The 18,511-nt window shown below is 49.2% G+C and overlaps 1 protein-coding gene across 3 annotated transcripts in view; it reads right to left on the reverse strand.

Annotated features, from left to right (window-relative positions):
• Window positions 1-3,628, reverse strand: part of ZNF592 (zinc finger protein 592) — a 35,736-nt gene extending 32,108 nt beyond the window's left edge. The window contains exon 1 of one of the 3 annotated variants that reach the window (XM_063412335.1): window positions 3,523-3,628. The gene's annotated coding sequence lies outside the window, so the exon portion shown is untranslated. Of the gene's footprint in view, window positions 1-2,489; window positions 3,197-3,522 lie in introns of those variants that run through there. The other 2 variants (XM_063412334.1, XM_063412336.1) reach the window with 2 other exon arrangements.
• Window positions 3,629-18,511: the final 14,883 nt, after the last annotated feature.

An 18,511-nucleotide genomic window follows, 5' to 3' on the forward strand; every position in this document is an offset into this window, starting at 1 on the left:
ACAGCAAGCATGCCCTTATCCCAGGATCCCCCAGAACAGAGCACAGCCTTTGAAACAACACCGAGCTCGTACAGGGGACACCTTTTCAACCTGCCAGGTGCATCACTAATCCAAAGCCAGCCATCATCACAAGGCTCAGAACAGAAGGTTCTGAAGTATATTACCAAAAGGGTTTTTTTGTTTGGCTGGGGTTTCTGTAGAGCCAACAGGCAGCAATCACTGCTGATTTCTCAACAGATTGTCACATTTGAAGAACTCAGTCCTTCCTCAAGGAAGAAAGGCAGAGGCAAACAGGTGGCCCAAGAGACACAGATCTGAAAAGTGAGATGACTCCCTATCCTGAGCAATTTAAATAATAGAAGTCTTCAGTAAATATCTCAATACAACAGTTCCAAGAAGGGTTATTTGAAACAGGGGCAATCCTTAATAAGGATGTGAAGCAAAAACCACCCAAAGATAGAATAAAGAACTATAGCCAAATCGTAAGAAGAAATTTTGTTCCTAGCCAGCTCTTTCTTTCTAAGCTCTTCAGAAAGGAACTGGGGACTTGGAACACTCAACACAACAACCTACAACAGGAATAATGAAACTCTGACGAGATGCATGAAAACTGACAGCACAGAATTACTAGAACATTTGTGTTCACTACTGTCGGGGACACTGGATACCAAAATATTTCCCAGTTGGTACAATACAGAAACTTCACAAATGTTTAATGAGTCATTCGTTGAATGTATTTTATTTAACCCCCAAATTTATGTGAACTGGTGCATGCTGTGTGTAGGGGAGGGGAAAAGAAACAAAGCGTGTCAACAGAACTAGCAGGGCACCAGTTCCTGCTTGGCAAGGAGCATCCACAGGCAAGGTAAGTCCTGCCACACTCGATTTGGGCTGCAACAACACTGCCAAAACAGCAGCAAGCGAGACAGAAGGGGTGGCAGGAGTCCAGGACAACGGGGAAGAACTGGGAGCAGAGGTGCAAGCAGAGAAGAGGACCATGGGACAAGGCAGAAGGAGACAGAGAAGCCATCTGATGCCTTCACAAAAGGGTCCTGATGTAAGGCTGCTGTTGTTATTGACAACTCAGTTTAGAAGTTTGTCAAGCATCACATTCAAACCAAACAAAGCTCAACCCTTCTGGCCAGGCTGCTGGAATGGGGAACAACTCCTGGGCCAGGAGAAATCACTTCAGAGTGGAGCACAAGGGACACAGTGGTCTTTGAGCTTTAGCTCAGCCATTCCTCCAGACAAGTCCCAGAGGTGCTGCTTTGGTTAATCTACTGCAAACACTCTGTGGAGATTTACTTGGCTTAAAAGTGGCTGGCTGTGGCTGAACTTGAAAGTCATTCTTAAATTAAACCACAAATACGAAGGTCCAAAGAGGGCTATGCAATAAGTCACAACCACGTCCCTCAAGGAATCACAGCTGGGCATGAAATCCCTGGAAGCCCAAATTATCCACACACTCCACATCCCCAGCACTCGATAAGGACTCTGGAAACAGCACAGATTACTGTGGTTGGCAAAGGCATGGACCTGAAACTTCCCATTCCTTTGGGTGGGAAAACTTGTAGCAGCTGGGAGAGAGCTAGGCACCATGCAGCTCCCAAAATTTCTGGCACACAAATCCTTCCGCAAGGAAGACACTTCATTCCATAACCCGGCATGCTTGAGCTTTGTACAGAGGAAAATAAGCCTGCCAATCACTCTTGACCTTCCCCTTCTCACTCTGGAACACCTCTCTGCATCCACGTTTTAAAATGCAAGACAAAATAAGTCCCACATTATCGGCAGCATCTCAAAATATCCTTTTCTTGGACGAAATCTTGCTTTTTCAGAAGCATTTGTGTTCATCTTTGAGTCTTATAAAACACCATTTTACTGTCTTTGCAGTCATGAGGGCCCAAGCCTCTACACAAGTATTTCTCCACAAAACTGCATCCTAAACTTGTCATACACAAAGCTACACTTTCTCAGAATAAAGCAAGTTTTGACCCAGATTCTAGAGAATAAGTATCTTATTGACAGAAGTGATTTTTAAATAACATAAATTTAAACTTTTGACTTAACGCTTTTTACCTCTGATGACAGATAACAAACAGAAAAAGGATATTAAAGGAAATTATGTAAACTAGCTTGTGAGGAAAGCTGAAAATAAAGACCTTTGTCGTTATGCCATCATTCTTGTGCAAAGGACTGAGAAGCCAAGCTTGGGATCTATTGAAAACATGGAGGTTGAGATTTGCAAAGTAGTAGAAGACGTTAATTAAATGAGCAAAGAGGAAGGACTTATAAAGAGTGTATTTCAGTGTGCAAACTCAACCTCACTATAGCACATTTCTCCAGGAATCAGGAAACCTAGAAGGCTCCAAGCCGTCCAAAAAACCCTGGGGAAGGATGTGAAATCCCAGGGCCACGTACTACAGATAAGCTTCAAAATCAAGGAGAGGCACCAGAGGACCCACATCCCACACTCACTCCACACAAACCTTTTGCTAGCGGTGCCAGGGCCTTCTGGAGACTGGAAGTAGATGGCTCTGCAGCTTTCAAACTAGGGAGGAGGTTTGAGACTGCCACTTAATAGTGAAGCATGAAACCCCAGTTACACCAAGGAAATTAATCACAGAATGGCTTGGGTTAGAAGGGACCTTGATGATCATCTAGTTCCAATCCCCTGCTGTAGGGCATTATTTATCATGTACATTGCCATGACTAAATATTGGTAATTCTGCAAAACAACAGTGGACAAGAGAAAACATCTGCCAAGGGTTGCTCAAACCGGGCTGGTGTCTCCGGGAAGGGATGCAGAGACTGCATGACACTGGAATCCCATGGGAAGGCAGGGACAGCAGGGGCCGAGAAGCGCAGGGAAGGCAGGGCTGGGGGAAGGCAGGGGCTGTCAGGACTGGCAGAACCACGGGGCAGCCGCAGCCGGCGGGGCTAAACCGCAGGGCGGCTCGGAGCAGGCGGGACCCGGGGCTGTAACACCCGGGAAAGTTTCGTGAGCCCGGTGCGGCTCTCGGTGCGAACGGGGCCGCTGGGCTGGGGACTCGTCCGGCCCGTGGCACTCCTACACACACGGAGACACACACACACACCCACACGCACATCCGCACACACACCACCCCCAGCCCCCGCCGTCCCCACCCGAGACAAAGGCCGGCCCCGCCGCCCCCCGCGCTGACAGCCCGGCCCGGCCCGGCCCCGCCGCACGTGGGCCGCCCCCCGAACTTAGTTTGTCCCGGCGCCGCCGGGCCAGGCCGGGGTGGGCCGCCGCGGGCACCGCAGCCGATCCGGGGCAGGCACCCGAAGAACGGGGAGAGGCGGCGGCCTGCGGGCCGGAAGAGCCGGTGCGGGCGCGCAGGGCTCGCTGCGCCGGCGGCGGGGCCGCCCGCCCTGCCCGCGGGGCGGCAGCACCGCCCGGCCGCGGGGCCGGCGGGAGGGAGGGAGCGCGGGAGGGCGGAGGGCAGCGGGAGGGGCGGGCCCGGCGCGGCCGGGCCCGGGCGGGCGGGCAGGACTCACCCACGCAGGCAGCTCCTCCGGGCCCACCGGGCCCGCGCGGCCTCACCCCGCACCGGGCACCAACGGCCGCAACATGGCGGCGGCGGCGGCGGGTGGGGCCGGGGGCGGGGCGGGGCGGGCCGGGCACAGCGGAACCGCCCCCCCGTTCCTTCCCTTCCCTTCCCTTCCCTTCCCTTCCCTTCCCTTCCCTTCCCTTCCCTTCCCTTCCCTTCCCTTCCCTTCCCTTCCCTTCCCTTCCCTTCCCTTCCCTTCCCTTCCCTTCCCTTCCCTTCCCTTCCCTTCCCTTCCCTTCCCTTCCCTTCCCTTCCCTTCCCTTCCCTTCCCGCCACAGGGACTCACCACCCCGGAGCTCCGCCCCGCTCCCCCGCAGGAGGTTCCTGACGGAGCCGTCCCCGGGCCCGGCCCGGTCCCGCCGCCCTCTCACGCCGCCGAGGCGCCGCGGTCTTTTAAGGTTTCCTCCCCCAAACCTGCCCCGAGAACGGCTCCTGCTGCTGCCTCCGCTCCGTGTCTGCAACTCCTTCCTCGCTGTGTCCCACACCCACCCTGGTGCGGTTTGCTCACAACTCCACTGGTGGACCCACTGACCTCACCTAAAGGCGAGAGCGAAGGTGTCGCTCCAGGCCGGTGAGCCTCACCCTGACCCCAGGGAAGACGACGGAGCCAAAAATCCCTGGAGCTGTTTCCAAACACAGCGAGGACAAGGAGATGTCTGGGATCTGTCAGCACAGCTTACAAAGGGCTTCCATCCCTGATAACACGATGCCTTCTGCATCAAAATTACTAGAATGGTAGATTTATATTCGAGGAAAGGGAGACATTTGTCCCTGTGAGGGTAGTGAGGCCGCCTTGGTTGTCCGGAGAAGCTGTGCCTGCCCCATCCCTGGAGTATCCAAGCCAGGCTGGATGGGGTTTGGAGCACCCTGGGCTAGTGGAAGGTGTCCCTGCCCAGGGTCTGGAACAGGATGAATTTTAGGGCCCTTTTCAAGCCAAACCGATTCTATGGCAAGCTCGGGGGATGAGGAGAGGGTGGTGGATATTGTTTGTTCTCCACCCATGTCCAGTTCTGGGCTCCTCAGCACAAGGCTGACATGGACGTACTGGAGAGAGTCCAGCCAGGTGCCAGGAGGTGATGAAGTGGTCGAAGCACCTCTCCTGTTAGGAAAGGCTGAGAGAGCCAGGGCTGTTCACCCTATGGAAGAGCAGACTCAGGGAGGGCTCATCCAGGTCTACAAGAACCTGCAGGGAGGGTGCAAAGAGGAAGGAGACAAGTTCTTCCCAGTGGTGCCCAGTGCCAGGACCAGAGGCCATGGGCACACACTGATCCACAGCAGGAAATACTTTTTCCCTGTGATGGTAGCCACAGGCTGGCACAGGTTGCCCAGGGAGGCTGTGGAGTCTCCATCCTTGGAGGTGTTCGAAAGCAGTCAGGATTTTCTGAGCAGCCAGCATTAGCTGGCCCAGCTTGAGGCTGGACCAGACAACCTCATGAGTTCTTTTCCAGCTTCAACTACTCTGGGATGCTGTGAAGCATTTTGTATCACGGTGTGGATATGCACACTCCTGTTGTAATAAATAAACAGTATTTCTTGAGGTTGTCTTCCCATGAACTGACATTTTAACCATCTACCCCCAGTACCAGGTGTACAGCATTGCTCATACTGCATTTGTTTCTCACCTAGTTAAACAATTATTTTTTCTTTGTCATCATGGGCAAAAAGAAATCTTTTTTTCTAACTGACATGTGTAGCTTTACATCCTTGATTTCTGAATCAGTGTCATCGCTTTTCTCCTTTTGCAGGCAATAGCCAGTTTCCAAAAACGAGCAAAAGGACAAAGGGAGTCACAAAAAGAAAACATTTTCAAAATTGCAACTGTTACCTGTAATTTTAGCACATCTAGGAAAACCTCTAAATTGTATCTAGTAAGAGAGATGACATTTGTTACACAATTTACTAAGAGACTTTATAGTCTGAACAAGTTGTAGCTTGATGGAAAGCTGTGGTAATTTGAAGGATTGTGATAATTAAGAAATGTAATGACAATGGGAATTTAGCTCCATCCCTCAGATGGCCGAGGAGGAGAGACAGCCCTGGAGTGGCTGGAGTCCCTTCCTCAAGACAGCAGATACACAAAACTTTCTAAGGAGAGTCTGTGTCTCTCAGCATGACCTAAAAATCACCTAAATCACCTAAAAATTCCTTTTCTTATTTTTAGTCCACTGTGGTGATTTGACACATCTGGAAGCAAAACATCTTCCTCCTCTTTGTTTTTCTTTTAAAAGTTTAAATTTGTCCCTTTAGCCTTGTTTTGTAAAGGTTGTGGAATCCCCACCCCTGGAAGCATCCAAGGCTGGACAGATCTTGGAGCACCCTGATCTAGTAGAAGGTGTCCCTGTCCATGTGTGGAACAGGATGAGCCTTAAGATCCCTTCCAACCCAAACCTGTCTGGGATTCTGTGATTTGATGTGGAAAAGACAAAAGCTGTTGATCTAAGGAGACAATGCACACAGCAGCCCTCTGCACTCGTGAGGTGCTGAAGCCTGAGCAGGGAGCAGCACTGGTGGGACGCGCTGGTGAGACCTCAGAGAGGGAAGCCCCTGGAGGAAATACTCGTAAAGTATGTCCAGCTACATGTGGGACCTTAACTTTTAATTCTTAACCTGCTTGGGGTTGTTGGTGATTGCTTTTTAGCTGGGGGAAATGGTTCTTCCCAGGTGCTAGTGTGTTGAAAAGTGTATGGAGACAGGCAAGCTGGCAAGGACAGTGAGACCCGTTTTATTTTTAATAACAAACATCACAAAGTCTTGAGCATTCATGTCTAAGCAACTGTCAGTTCTCACATCAGAGATTCATTTGTTTCTGCCAGAGGTCTATGTTGCAGTGAATTACCTTGAGCTGGTTGCAAAACTTGCGCATTACAAAACTATAATTAATGTTTCAAAAACTCCGGGGAAGATTTGTTATTGGCAGGAAGAGTTTGAATCCCCAGACACAAACATTCCTCTTAAGATAACAGTGTAGCCTTTGGTGCTACCTACACAAAAAAAAAAAAAAAAAAAAAAAAAGAGGTGTAACTTAAAGCAGGGTAATTAATTACACAGCTATCTTCTGCATACATTTAAAACCATTTACACCAACCACTTTGGCTTTTTGGTCTCACTCAGTCTCAGGGCCTGCCCTCTTCTGGTTTTTTCCATCTTTTGCATCTCTTCAATGAAGATCCCTCTGTACAACCACTGATCCACCATAAACACAGGAAAATCTGCCTCTACTTCACATCCATGCTCACTCAGCACAACTTGTAGTGGTTGTGATACTCTCTTGAATGATGGAGCCCCATCCTTAAATTCCTGAGTCAAATCTAAGAGAACAAAGCCATGTATCCCAGCGAGTTTGGGAACAGGAATAAGAACCATAATGTGGGAAAATCCCAATAGAGAAGGACTGTTTCATACCCTGACATGCTTCTGAATCCCATTTGTTGGAATTTGGTGGGTTCCCAGTTGGAGACACGATGAGAGAGACGGATTTTGTGCAGGGAAGTTGCAGTCCAACCCTGCTGAAATGCCAAGGATGCACGTTGCCCATATCAGCTTCTTCTGGTGCAATACTAAACCTGTTCTGCTACTCAGCCAGAAGACTGGGAGGATAACTTCAGACAGCCAGTTTTCTTCACCCGTGAGAACTGCAGGCTCCAGTGCAGTATGGACACACTCCAAGGTCTGGGCAAGGAGGACCCTTAGTGCAATCCTCTGTGCTGACTGCAGAGCCCTGTGTTGCTCTGCCCGAGTGGAGCTGCCGTGATCATTCAAGGGGCTCCTCATGGCTGCTGAGCACGAGTGGGATCCACAGTGACCCCTCCCCTTCTCCAGCTGCCTCCAAACGGATTCACTCCCACACCCAGCCCATGGCCAGAGAACCTTCTCCAGGTTCTCTTCTGATGAAGCAATGTCTGCAGTGCTGGGCCTGGCTCTGCAGTGCCTGGGGAACACCGTGGCCTCCCCTTGCATTTCCCAGGGTGACAAGGGCTTGGGCTGTTCTTGCCTTTGTGCCTCCACTTGCCCCATGGCAGTGGGACAGCTCTGTGAACCAGAGAGAACTGATCCAGGCTTGTAAACCTCTTCAGGGAAGGAATTAAACTTTGAGTCATCCCTCATCATAGAATCATAGACTCATTTCATCTGGAAAAGTACTCTAAAATCATTGAGTCCAACCATTAATGCAGCACTGCCATGTTCACCACTAAACCATGTCCCCAAGTGCCACATCCACTTGTGTTTTAAATCCCTCCAGGGGTGGGGACTCCACCACTGCCCTGGGCTACTGTGCCAGTGCCTGAACATCCTTTCAGTGAAGAAAATTTCCCTAATATCCAACCTAAACCTTCCCTAATGCAACTCAAAGCCATGTCCTCTCTGTGGGAGCAGAGTCCCATCTGGCTGTCCCCTCCTGTCAGGAGTTGTGCAGAGCCAGAAGATCCCCCTGAGCCTCCTTTTCTCCAGGCTGAGCCTCCTCAGCTCCCTCAGCTGCTCCTGGTGCTCCAGCCCCTTCTCCAGCTCCATTCCCTTCTCTGGACCTGCTCCAGCCCCTCAACATCTTTCTTGTTATGAGGGGCCCAGAACTGTGCCCAGGATTCAAGCTCAGCTTACACATAGTCTGACAAGCAGTTGTGTGGGCAAAAATGAACACTGAGGTACTTGACTCCCAGGTGGGATCCAGCTGGAAGGAGAGCTGCTGGGATAGAGGGACCTGCAGCATCAAACCACAGCCCACATTGCTCCTGGAAATTCTCCTGAACTTTGCTAAAAAGTTTAAACAAAGATTGATAAAATTGCAGGAAAAATAATTCCATAAGGGTTCTCTGTCCTAAACTGCTAGTAGCACACTCCAAGCAATATCAGTGCAGTTGTATCTTGAAAAACTTCCCCAAGAAAGCTCAAGAAATTGCTTTGCACACTTACAAAAAGAGGGATAGGACTGTAGATGCTGGCACAAGGTCAGTACATGGTACAGGTGTAGCTGAGGGGTGAGTGGAATGTTTTTCCCAGGGGGAACAGGCAGCCAATGTGACAATATTTAAGGTAAGGTAGGAAAGGTCAGTAGATTAAATTCTTCTGCTTCAAATTATCTCACAGAGCTAGCAGAGGCATTTAGGAGAACATATGAATATGTTTCCAGATGTTAAACAAAGATTAAGGGCAACATAGCCCCGGAACAAGGGGCTAATCCACAGAAGCTGATTCCACTACTAGAGTAAGGAAAAACCAGCTCAGGAATGAGAGCTTCTGGTGCACAGGCCCCTCCTCCCACCCCCAGACCATGCCACTTCTGCCCTGGCCCTTACATACTTAAATACCCTTCTCCATGCTCCTGGTTGTTGAAATGACCTCTGGCACTTTCCCAGGTGCTCACAAGGAGCCCTGCTGATCCTCCCCGTGGGGTAGTGGAAAGGTCACGGGAGACTGTGAGGCATCTGAGCAATTTAATGTGCAGCTGGGTGTGAGTGGGCTGGGTCCAGCCCCAGGCAGGGTGGCAAATGCTGAGGCTTTATCCCACAAGCTGTGCTGAGGAGCTGGATTTTAAACTATTTCCAATCTGGGGCAGAGGCTTTTCTTCATAACTAGGGACACGAGGATAACTAGGAACCAGAGGATTTTTCTTCTCGCTCCCCAAACCATCAAGTTTCTAGGAATCCCACAGGTGAGGCAAAAAAATCCTCTGTGTTTGACTTCCATCCTGTCATACTAATGTCATATTAATGTCATACTAATGGCATACTAATGCATTTGGCTCAGGAGCTGGGATCCACTTGTGTGGTGTCCCACTGCGTGTCCCCTGAGCAACTCAGGGTGTGCTCCAGGGTGCTCTGCTGCTCTCACTCCCTGGGTAATCCTTCCACCAAGCTCTCAGTCAAGGGAAAGACCAGCACCTTGGAAAAATGGCCAGATTTTCAATTTGGTTTTGATTTTGTTAACACAAATGTTTTGCCTTCAACTTTGTGCCTAGCATTGTTTCACACACGAGGGCAGAGCCCCCCATATCTGCTGCAGGGGAATAAATGGAGACAAGTCAGTGCAGCCTCAGCCTCCTACATGTCCTGTGCCTCCTGCATCACTTCTGCCTCTACCTATTTCACCTGCACCTCCTCTTGCATCTCCTGTGCCTCCTGCATCTTCTCTCCCTCCTGTGCTGCCTCCCGTTCCTGCCTTGCCTTTGGCCCTTGTATCACCTTTAGTTCTGCATCCTCTGCCCAATGGGGCAGCCCAGACTGGTCCCACACAGGACACAGCTCCATGGCCCTGTGAGAGACTGGCTGGAATTAATCAGCAGGAATGACTCTCCTGGAGAGGTCACAGCTGTCAGCCACATGTTGCGGGGCTGCAGCTCCTGAGAAGCAATGCAATATCAATTTCCTAGAAGTCAGAAAGTCATAGAATCCCAGAATGGTTTGGGTTGGAAGGACCTTAAAGCTCATTTTGCTACACCCTCTGTCACAGGCAGGGACACCTTCCATGAGACCAGGTTCCTTCAAGCCCCATCAGCACACAGGGTATCATAAGAAGTGCAGGCTTCTGAATACTTTTTGTTCAAACCAAGCTTTGAGAGAAAGGAAAAAAGATAGAAAACTATAAGGGGGTGTGACAAATGGGCTTTTCAGGAAAGAAAAAAAAGAAAACAACTGTAAGATTTGTTAAGAAGAAAATTCTTTTTATGTCTTAAAAACATGATGGACTGTGCTGAGAAAGCACTGTAATAGCAGTCAAAAGTCATCTGAAAATGAAGTTTTCCATCGTGGGCCTCCTTTGACCCCATTAACTGCAGACATTAGAGCATTTTCATGTCCTTTTTTATCCTGTTAGGCATCCATGGGGCCTCAGTTAAGCAGGGCTGTCACTCAGGACACTGAGTGATGGGCTGTGGTGGCTCTGATGTGTCAGCGAAAGATGTTTAACTGTAGGACAAACAAATGTCTCTGGCCTTCAAGAAACAATTTTCCAAAGGTTGAACTCGTATTGACTCATGCCAGCGCAGCAGAGAAATGCGCTCAGCACTCTCATTGCAGCCTACCAGGAAACAGCAGCATTTCCTGTGAGGGAAAACAGTGGAGAGGAGCCAGGAATGAATAAGCAGCCTTATTGCATTGTGGATCATAAAACCTCTTCCTATGAAAGGGCTAAGTAGGGCTTGTTAAAACATTGATGAAGTCAAAGAATAAAATTACAATGAGGTGTACAGGATAAAATTATAACCTCCAGGTAGGTAAGGAGGTTGAGGTAGGAAGGAATCAAGTAATAAATGAATTAGCCTCTTTGGGAGGTAGCATATGTCATCTTCTCCTGGAGCATCTTTCCATGTCATAGAATGTCCAGTGAAGAAATCTCTCCTAAGATCCAAACTAAACCTCCCCTGGTGCAACTTGAGGCCATTTCCTCTGGTCCTAAAGCTGTATGTCACCTTCCTGGAGAAAGATCTGCATCACACAAGGACCTCAGAAAGAGCTCCTGCACTTCTGCCCGTGACACAGGGGCCATGTGTGTCTGGGACAATCTTTTTGTTCCAGCCACTCAAGGAAGCCACTGGAGTTTGCTGATGTGCTGGGGGCTGTGATGTGTTTCTGAATGTCCTACAGGAGCAGTTGAGATGGGCTGACTGGGCTGATGCTGAATCATGGCAATGGATGAGCATTAAAGAGGGACTTACTTTGTCTCGTGGAGTGTGTGTTGATTTGGCACAGCCTGGTTTTTGGTAGTGGGGGAGGGCCACGAGGGCGGCTTCTGTGAGAGGCTGCTGGAAGCTTCCACCATGTCCAGTGGGGCCAGTCTCTGATGGCTCTGAAGATGGACGTGCTAATTAGAGAGGTTGGTAAGTCCTCTGTGATGACATAATTAAGAAAATCAAAATCCTGCAGGAATCTTTGAATGAGTGGAACTTGTTGGCAATGGTACTTCCAAGCAGCAATTTTTCTTCTAGTCAGAGAGGAAGAGGAAGTGAGAACATGTGAGGGAAAACAACATGGTGACACCAAGGTCAGTGGAGAAAAGGAGGGGGAGGAGGTGCTTCAAGTGTCAGAGCAGAGATCCCTCTGCAGGCTGTGGTGAGGACTGTGTTACAACAAACTGTCCCCCTGTAATGCCTCAAGTCCTCGGGGGATGCAGAGATCCACTCGCAGCCCGTGGAAAAAGTGCTCACACCGGAGCAGGGGGGTGTTAGAGAAAGCTGTGATCCAGTGGGAAACCCAAATAAAGACAGAAGGCCTCTGCTGCCAGAGACACAGAGAAGCAGAGCTTCCAAACTAGAGCAGCCTGGCCTTAGAGGACTGCAGCCCATGGATGAGTGACAAATGCCACAGCAGTTTTGGGATGACTGTTTGCCCATAGGAAGGACCCCATGGCACAGCAGAGACAAGACTCCTCTCCCTGAGCAAACAAATCTCAGCTGATGAACTGACCAAAATTCCCAAGGCTTGTCCCCCTGTGCTGTTGGTGGAAAAGAAGGAGGGCCGGGGGGGAAAAAAGGTGTTTCAAAAGCTTATTTTGCTTGTCATTATCCTCTCCTGATTGCTAATAATAAATTTACTTTATACCTTTAAATTTGAACCTGTTTTGCCCTTAGAGTGGTTTTTTTCCCAGCCCTTATCTCAACTCTGGAGCCCTTCATTAATTTTTGTCCCCCTCATCTGCCCAACTCTCTGTAACAAGAGAAGATAAGTGAACTACTTCTGTGGGTGCCTGGTGTTTGGACAGAATCAAACCATGACAAGGTGAAAGGCATCCATGACCCAAGGAACTCCAGACCCTGACAGACATAGGCATGCAGACCACTTAGAAGGATTGATCTTATGCTTTCAATAAATCTTCTCTTCTGCCCCAAATCCTTCCATTTTTCCTCAGACTGATTGTAATTTTCAGCATGATTTTTGATGTTCTCCATTATATCATTGGCAGAACTGTCTCAAACCAGTGCAAAGGCTGGACCCTCCGCGTGAGATCTCACTTTTGATGCTAAGTGATTAATTTCGATATTACCATTTCACAAGCAGCAGATGCTTCATTCAAGAGCTATAGCACAAAGCAGCTGAAGAAGTGTGTGTGTGTCCAGAATTAAGGCCCTGGCACAGGTTGCCCCATCCCTGGAAGTGTCCAAGACCAGGCTGGACAGAGCTTGGAGCAACCTGGGATAGGGGAAGGTGTCCCTGCCCATGGCAGGGGGTGGAACAAGATGAGCATTAAGGTCCCTTCCAACCCAAACCAGTCTGTGATTGTGATTCACTGAAATTCCAGTCCAGGCTGGGGCTTCTCCTTGCCAGCAGTGGAGCTGGAGCCTGATCCATGGTTACAGCTATGGGTTATTCTGCTGCTTCTTGTGATTTTGGCCACCTCAGCGGGGCCATGGTGACTCCAGGGCTTTCAGGAGAGGGAGGCTGGGGGCAGGCAGTGTCAGGGGGATCCCAGCAGCAATGCCAATGTGCAGTGGGCACCCAGAGACTGCTGCAGCTCTCAGCAGGCACAGGAAGGACTCCAGGGGCTCCTTTGTGCCAGCAGTGCACTGAGAAAGACTATCCCCACACTGGAAATGGTGTGTCGGTGATTAAATTGCAGATTTCCCCTAATTAACACAGATGCCAGAGAGACGTTTTTAAAAGGATGTGAGAAACTCAACAGCTGTTGAATTTGCATAGCCAATGTGCATGAAGGAGCCCCATCAGCAAGAGAACACGGTCCTGCAAGAGGAGCTGCTCTGCACTGTCTCTGACCTCTCAGGCATGACCCTCCAGGGACACCTGCAAAATAACCTCAAAAAAGAGAATTATATCTTTCAGTAATGGGATGTGTCATTTGTATCTGCACCAAACACAAGGGATACACCACCTTCTCTGCCTCTGCTCTTGGCTAAATGCTTTTGTATTCCACAGGCAGTGACAACCACCTTCTCTTTCCCCAGTAGCTGTGAAAGACACAAACCTGCTGTCTCAGCTAACCTGCCCTCTGCTCTCCAGGAACAATTTCCTCTTCCTCTCCAACTACTCAATCCATTAACACAATAAAACCATGCTTACAAGGATTTTTTCCTTCAGAGAGTGGTGAGACCCTGGCACAGGTCGCCCAGAGAAGTTGTGGCTGTCCCATCCCTGGAGGTGTCCAAGGCCAGGTTAGATGGGGCGTGGGTGGAGTTCCCTGCTGAGAACCAATTTTTTTGCTGATGTTTTCCTTGTTAGAAATGATGACAGGCTGCCTCCTGCTATGTGTGTGCTCTGCCTTGCTCTGGAAAGCAGGGAGATTCCCAGGCCACCACAAGCTCCCTGCACAACACTGGAGCTGTTTGGGACACCAGGTTTGAAACAAAAACCTGGGGAAAAGACCATTAACAACAAAAAAAAAATAGAGGAAATAATGGGCTTGGGAGGTCCCTCCCATGGGACAGAGTGAGCAGAACATTATTTCTGTAGCTTTCTCTGGATCATGAGCTGTTTTTTACCCAGCTGGTCACTCCTGCACAGAGTGGCAAAGGTCCCTCTGGGCTGGAGGCTGCAAACCAGCTGTGCCACACACTGAGCTCCTCCTGTGTGCAAAGGCCTCGAGGGAAGGACATGAGCAGTGCTCCAGGGCTGCACTGGTGCTCAGTGCTGCAACACTGCTGCACAGACACAGTGCAGGAGCTTGTTGGACCCGTGGCTGCAGCTCCTGACCCTCGCACTGCAAAATACACAAGGGCATCAAAACATGCACATCAAACCCTTGCCAGACTGCCAGAGTGCTCCACCACCACAGCTCTCCTCCAGACCTCCAAAATCACAGGCACATTCACTTCCTCAGGAAGTTTCCACAAAAAAAAAAAAAAAACAACAGTCTAAGGACTTCCCAGAGAATCACCTGAAAAGATCAGAAGCCTCAAGTACCCGAAGGTAAAAGCAGTCATTAAAAAGGCATAAACAAAGGGCATCATGATTGTTTTGCCACGTCTCCAGACTTAAAAGGAGGCTGAAATAACCTTTATATAATCCCATTAGCATTTTCCAGCGAAAACAAGGCATTTTAGAAGGCTGAACAATGTCTTTTCTTATCATCCAGAAAGGTTAGAGGTATTTATCTGATTTAATATTTTATAATTTATATGAAGTGACACAGAAGAATAAAGCAGGCAGGCTGAGAGGTGACTGCAGTGACACAGCAGAAGCCACCCTCTGCTCTTCCAGCAATGCTTGGGCATGAGCCAAGTCTGGGAACAACATCCCTTGACCATCAGCTCTACAAAAAAGTGGATTTTGTGTTGTGCCCTGCTGTGGTGAGGACCCCAGATGCCAAGGTCAGCTCCCCCACACAACACTGCCACTTGACCCTATTTCAGTGTCACATTTGCAGGAGTGGTGCTATACCATCACATTCCCAGCAGATGAAGCATCTTAGAGAATCATGGGATCATGGAATTATGAAGGTTGGAGAAGCTCTCCAAGGTCATTGAATCCAGTTATCAGGTCCACCACTAAACCATGTCCTCAAGTGCCACATCCACATTTTTTTTGAACACTTCCAGGGATGGTGACTCCACCACTGCCCTGGAAGTGGTGCCAATGCCTGACCACTTCTTCTGTGCCGAACTTTTCCCCAGTATCCAACCTAAACTTCCCCTGGTACAACTTGAGTCAGTTCCCTCTCATCCTATCCCTTGTTCCCTGAGAGCAGTGCTCAACCCCCACCTGGCTGCCCCTCTTGTCCCGGAGTCAAGGAGCACAAGAAGGTCCCCCCGAGCCTCCTTTTCTCTGGGCTGAGCCCCCCAACTCCCTCAGCTGCTCCTGGTGCTCCAGCCCCTTCCCCAGCTCTGCTCCCAGCTCTGGACACCCTCCAGACCCTCAATGCCTTGGAGTGAGGTCTCTTGCAGTGACTGCACCTTCAGCCTGCCTGTCCTCGGTCCCTTCCCTTGCTGCGAACACAGCCTCGACCAAACTGCTGCATCCTCCACAGAGGGGAGCAGTGAGATGCCCCTTCTGTGCCAGAGGGAGGGAGAGTGAGAGAAGAGGGAGGATACAGGGGTCAAAAATAGGTTCCAGTTCCCAGGAGGACCCAAGGCAGCCAGTGCTCCTGTGGTCAGGCACCAGTGCTCTCCACAACAGTGACTGAGTCTGGAGGAGCAGCAGGTCGGGAGCAGCACCCCTCTCTGGGACCCCAAACTGCCCCACCTCACGTGCCCTGAGGGCCGGTGGGGACCAGGGACCCATGGGTGCTCCACTGCTCCAGCCATGCAATCCTTGAGTAATTATTGCCTATTTTTCATCTCTGGTAGGGAATGGAATTGAGGAGGTTATTCTTTGCTGAAACATTCTGGAAAGTCACAGCTGAAATCTCTCACTTGTCTCTTCCATCTGTTTATTTTTACCTCTTAATAACACGTCTGTCTCGTCAACTATTCCTGACACTGTGGCAAGAAAATCCAACTCCGTGAAGACAGATTTATCAAAGAGACACCAGTTCTTCCTTACTGTGTGACACCACGTCAGCTCTCCTGCACATGAAGTCTGGTCTGTAATTTCAAAGTGTGTCTTCTATCTCTTTGAGGGGGTGATATGACCAATATATTTGAAATTGTTGCTTGTTATGCAAAAGGTTATCCAAACTGTGAAGATAAGAAGGAATTTCAAGCGCTTCAAGGAGCCTCCTTTTTTTGATGATGTGTTTTTCTCTTCACTGCCACATTCTGTTGCAGACCTAATTTCAAGGGATTAGTAACAATGGCAAAAGAGTCATTGAAATAATCTGTGATAGAGGGCAGAACTCTGGGACGACATGAAAAGTCTGTGCTATCAATAATTTCTCATCATTAGTAAGAAAATCGTGGTCTGCAAGCATCACCGTGACACCAGACCTGCTCCTGCCTCTGCTTTCCTAAGAGGTGCCCCAGGTCTCTGCAGAGGTGCCCAGTGGAGGTCAGCAGTGTGAATCTCCTGATGAGTCATCTTGGGCTTATCAGCTCGACACTGGATGGCTTCACTCACCCCTTTTGTTTCAAACTGTGCTACTGCTTTCATTCCTGAACCATCCACCTGATGGGGAGGCCTGGAAGAACTGCATCTGAACCCTCTGACATTTTCCAATGAATTGTTTTACCACTTTTTCTTTATTTTTTTGCCCTGCCATGAGTTTTGTTTTATAAGTTTTGAATCCAGCTAAGCTGAACCAATGTCCTTGTTTGCTCCTTGGACAGGGAGCAGGGATATCTCACTGAAACAGAGTCTTGAAACTCCCAGCTTGGTGTTCAGAATCACACAGAACACAAGCACTCTTCTGGGCATGTTCTGGTAGCACAACCACAGCGTTGGTTGGGAGGGACATAATCCAATGTTCTGTTGGAAGCAGCCTTGGGAGAGAGGAGAGCAGAGCCATGGATGTCTCCATGTGCAAAACACGATGGATAAAGGCTGTCTGTGACACACTGGCTGTGAGAGCAGCACCTGGATTTAGTGATTCCCTCCTCGCTGGTACTGAGCCCGAGTCTCCCGTCACTGTCTTGTCATGGTCCCGTTGTGCTCAGAAGTACCTGGTGTTCCAGAGGTGACCCTCAGCTAATGAAAGCAACCCTCAACATTCCAGAAAACAGGCAATTCCCACATCAGCTCACAAGATCATCCTCTTACCCCTTGCCCACATGAAAGGCAGCATTAACCTCTAGAGAACGTGGTAACCTGCCCTTTGGGAAGCTCCTTCCTTCCCGGGAGGGAACAGCCCCTGAATGCCTTCGAGATCTCTCCTGCCTCTGTGAGAAGCTACTTCCAAAAACTAGGGAAAGAAACTAATACCATATTGTTGAACTTTGGAATTTCCCTGCATGTCCCTCTAAGTATTTTATTACACTGCAAGCATATTCCATCAACAGCACTATGCACTCTGCCCTGTAATGTGGAGTAGGAAATGATCTGGCAGGTTCTGTACATCATGGAAAACCTCTTAACATGGAAAATAAGGAGAATCTACCATTTTCTGAAGAGTAAATTCAGATTTACTCCTGTGAGGGAGAACAATTTGCTCCAAAAAGATGGGAAGAGTTAAGTGAGCTGGTAAATGAAATTACTCAGTGTTGCCCCATACTGATTTATTCCTCCCCAGAAACGACTCCTGAAATGAAGGACCTGTCTTGGGTTTCTTTCTCTCTTTGGTGGAGGCTGGAGTGTGGCTGATGTGAGACAAATCCACCCTTTCCTTCCTTTGATCACAAAAATGCCATCTGAAAACAAACCTTCAGGAATCTGCTGCCAACAGAAGGGTGCCAGGCTGGGGTGGATCTGCCAGTGCACATGTAACACACCTCTGGGTGTTACTGCACGTGGGCCCAGGGTTTTCCAGTAACAGACTGGAATGCCATTTCCAAGATCCCCTGATTTCTCTGCTTTTCACTGCCTTGTTTTCTCAATCCTTTCGGGTACACTTGCTTTGTTTTTTCAGGAACTGTCAAACCTCAGCAAATGAACTGAGAACTGCATCCCAAATGAATTCTGCAGCAGAAGAACGTATCATGCTGTTGTCCAAGGTCCTTCCCTTCAACACATCTGCTCTAGCAGAGAGGAAAAGAAGGGCATCTATCTAAAAATAAATTTATTGAATATTTAGGTGCTGCTATTTTTGTCATATATTGTTTTAAAGCTTCAGTTCACTTGGTGCTTTTTAAAGACACCAAGTCTTTAAAACTTGGTTGTCTTGGGTGAAGGAAAGCACCAGTATTACCTACAAAAATGGTTGCAAGTGCTGTTTGTAGCCTCTGGTCACAGCCTGGCCCAGAAACAGAGGAAGTGGAAGGCAATGGCTGTGGAAGGTAAGGAGGCAGGAAGGGAATGTAAACTGGAGCTGATGTCTTGATCCCACTTTGCTGCTCCCTTCCCACCCTTCCAGGTGGCCCAGAGCGTTGTGGAGAAGGTCAGAAAGGACATGGCTGAGAGACACATGGTAATCTTGGGATGCCCTGCCTGTCCTGGATGCTGGGAGATGGAAACAGGATTCCCAGG

Source organism: Prinia subflava, chromosome 15 (genome assembly GCF_021018805.1).
Source record: "Prinia subflava isolate CZ2003 ecotype Zambia chromosome 15, Cam_Psub_1.2, whole genome shotgun sequence".
Taxonomy (NCBI): domain Eukaryota; kingdom Metazoa; phylum Chordata; class Aves; order Passeriformes; family Cisticolidae; genus Prinia; species Prinia subflava.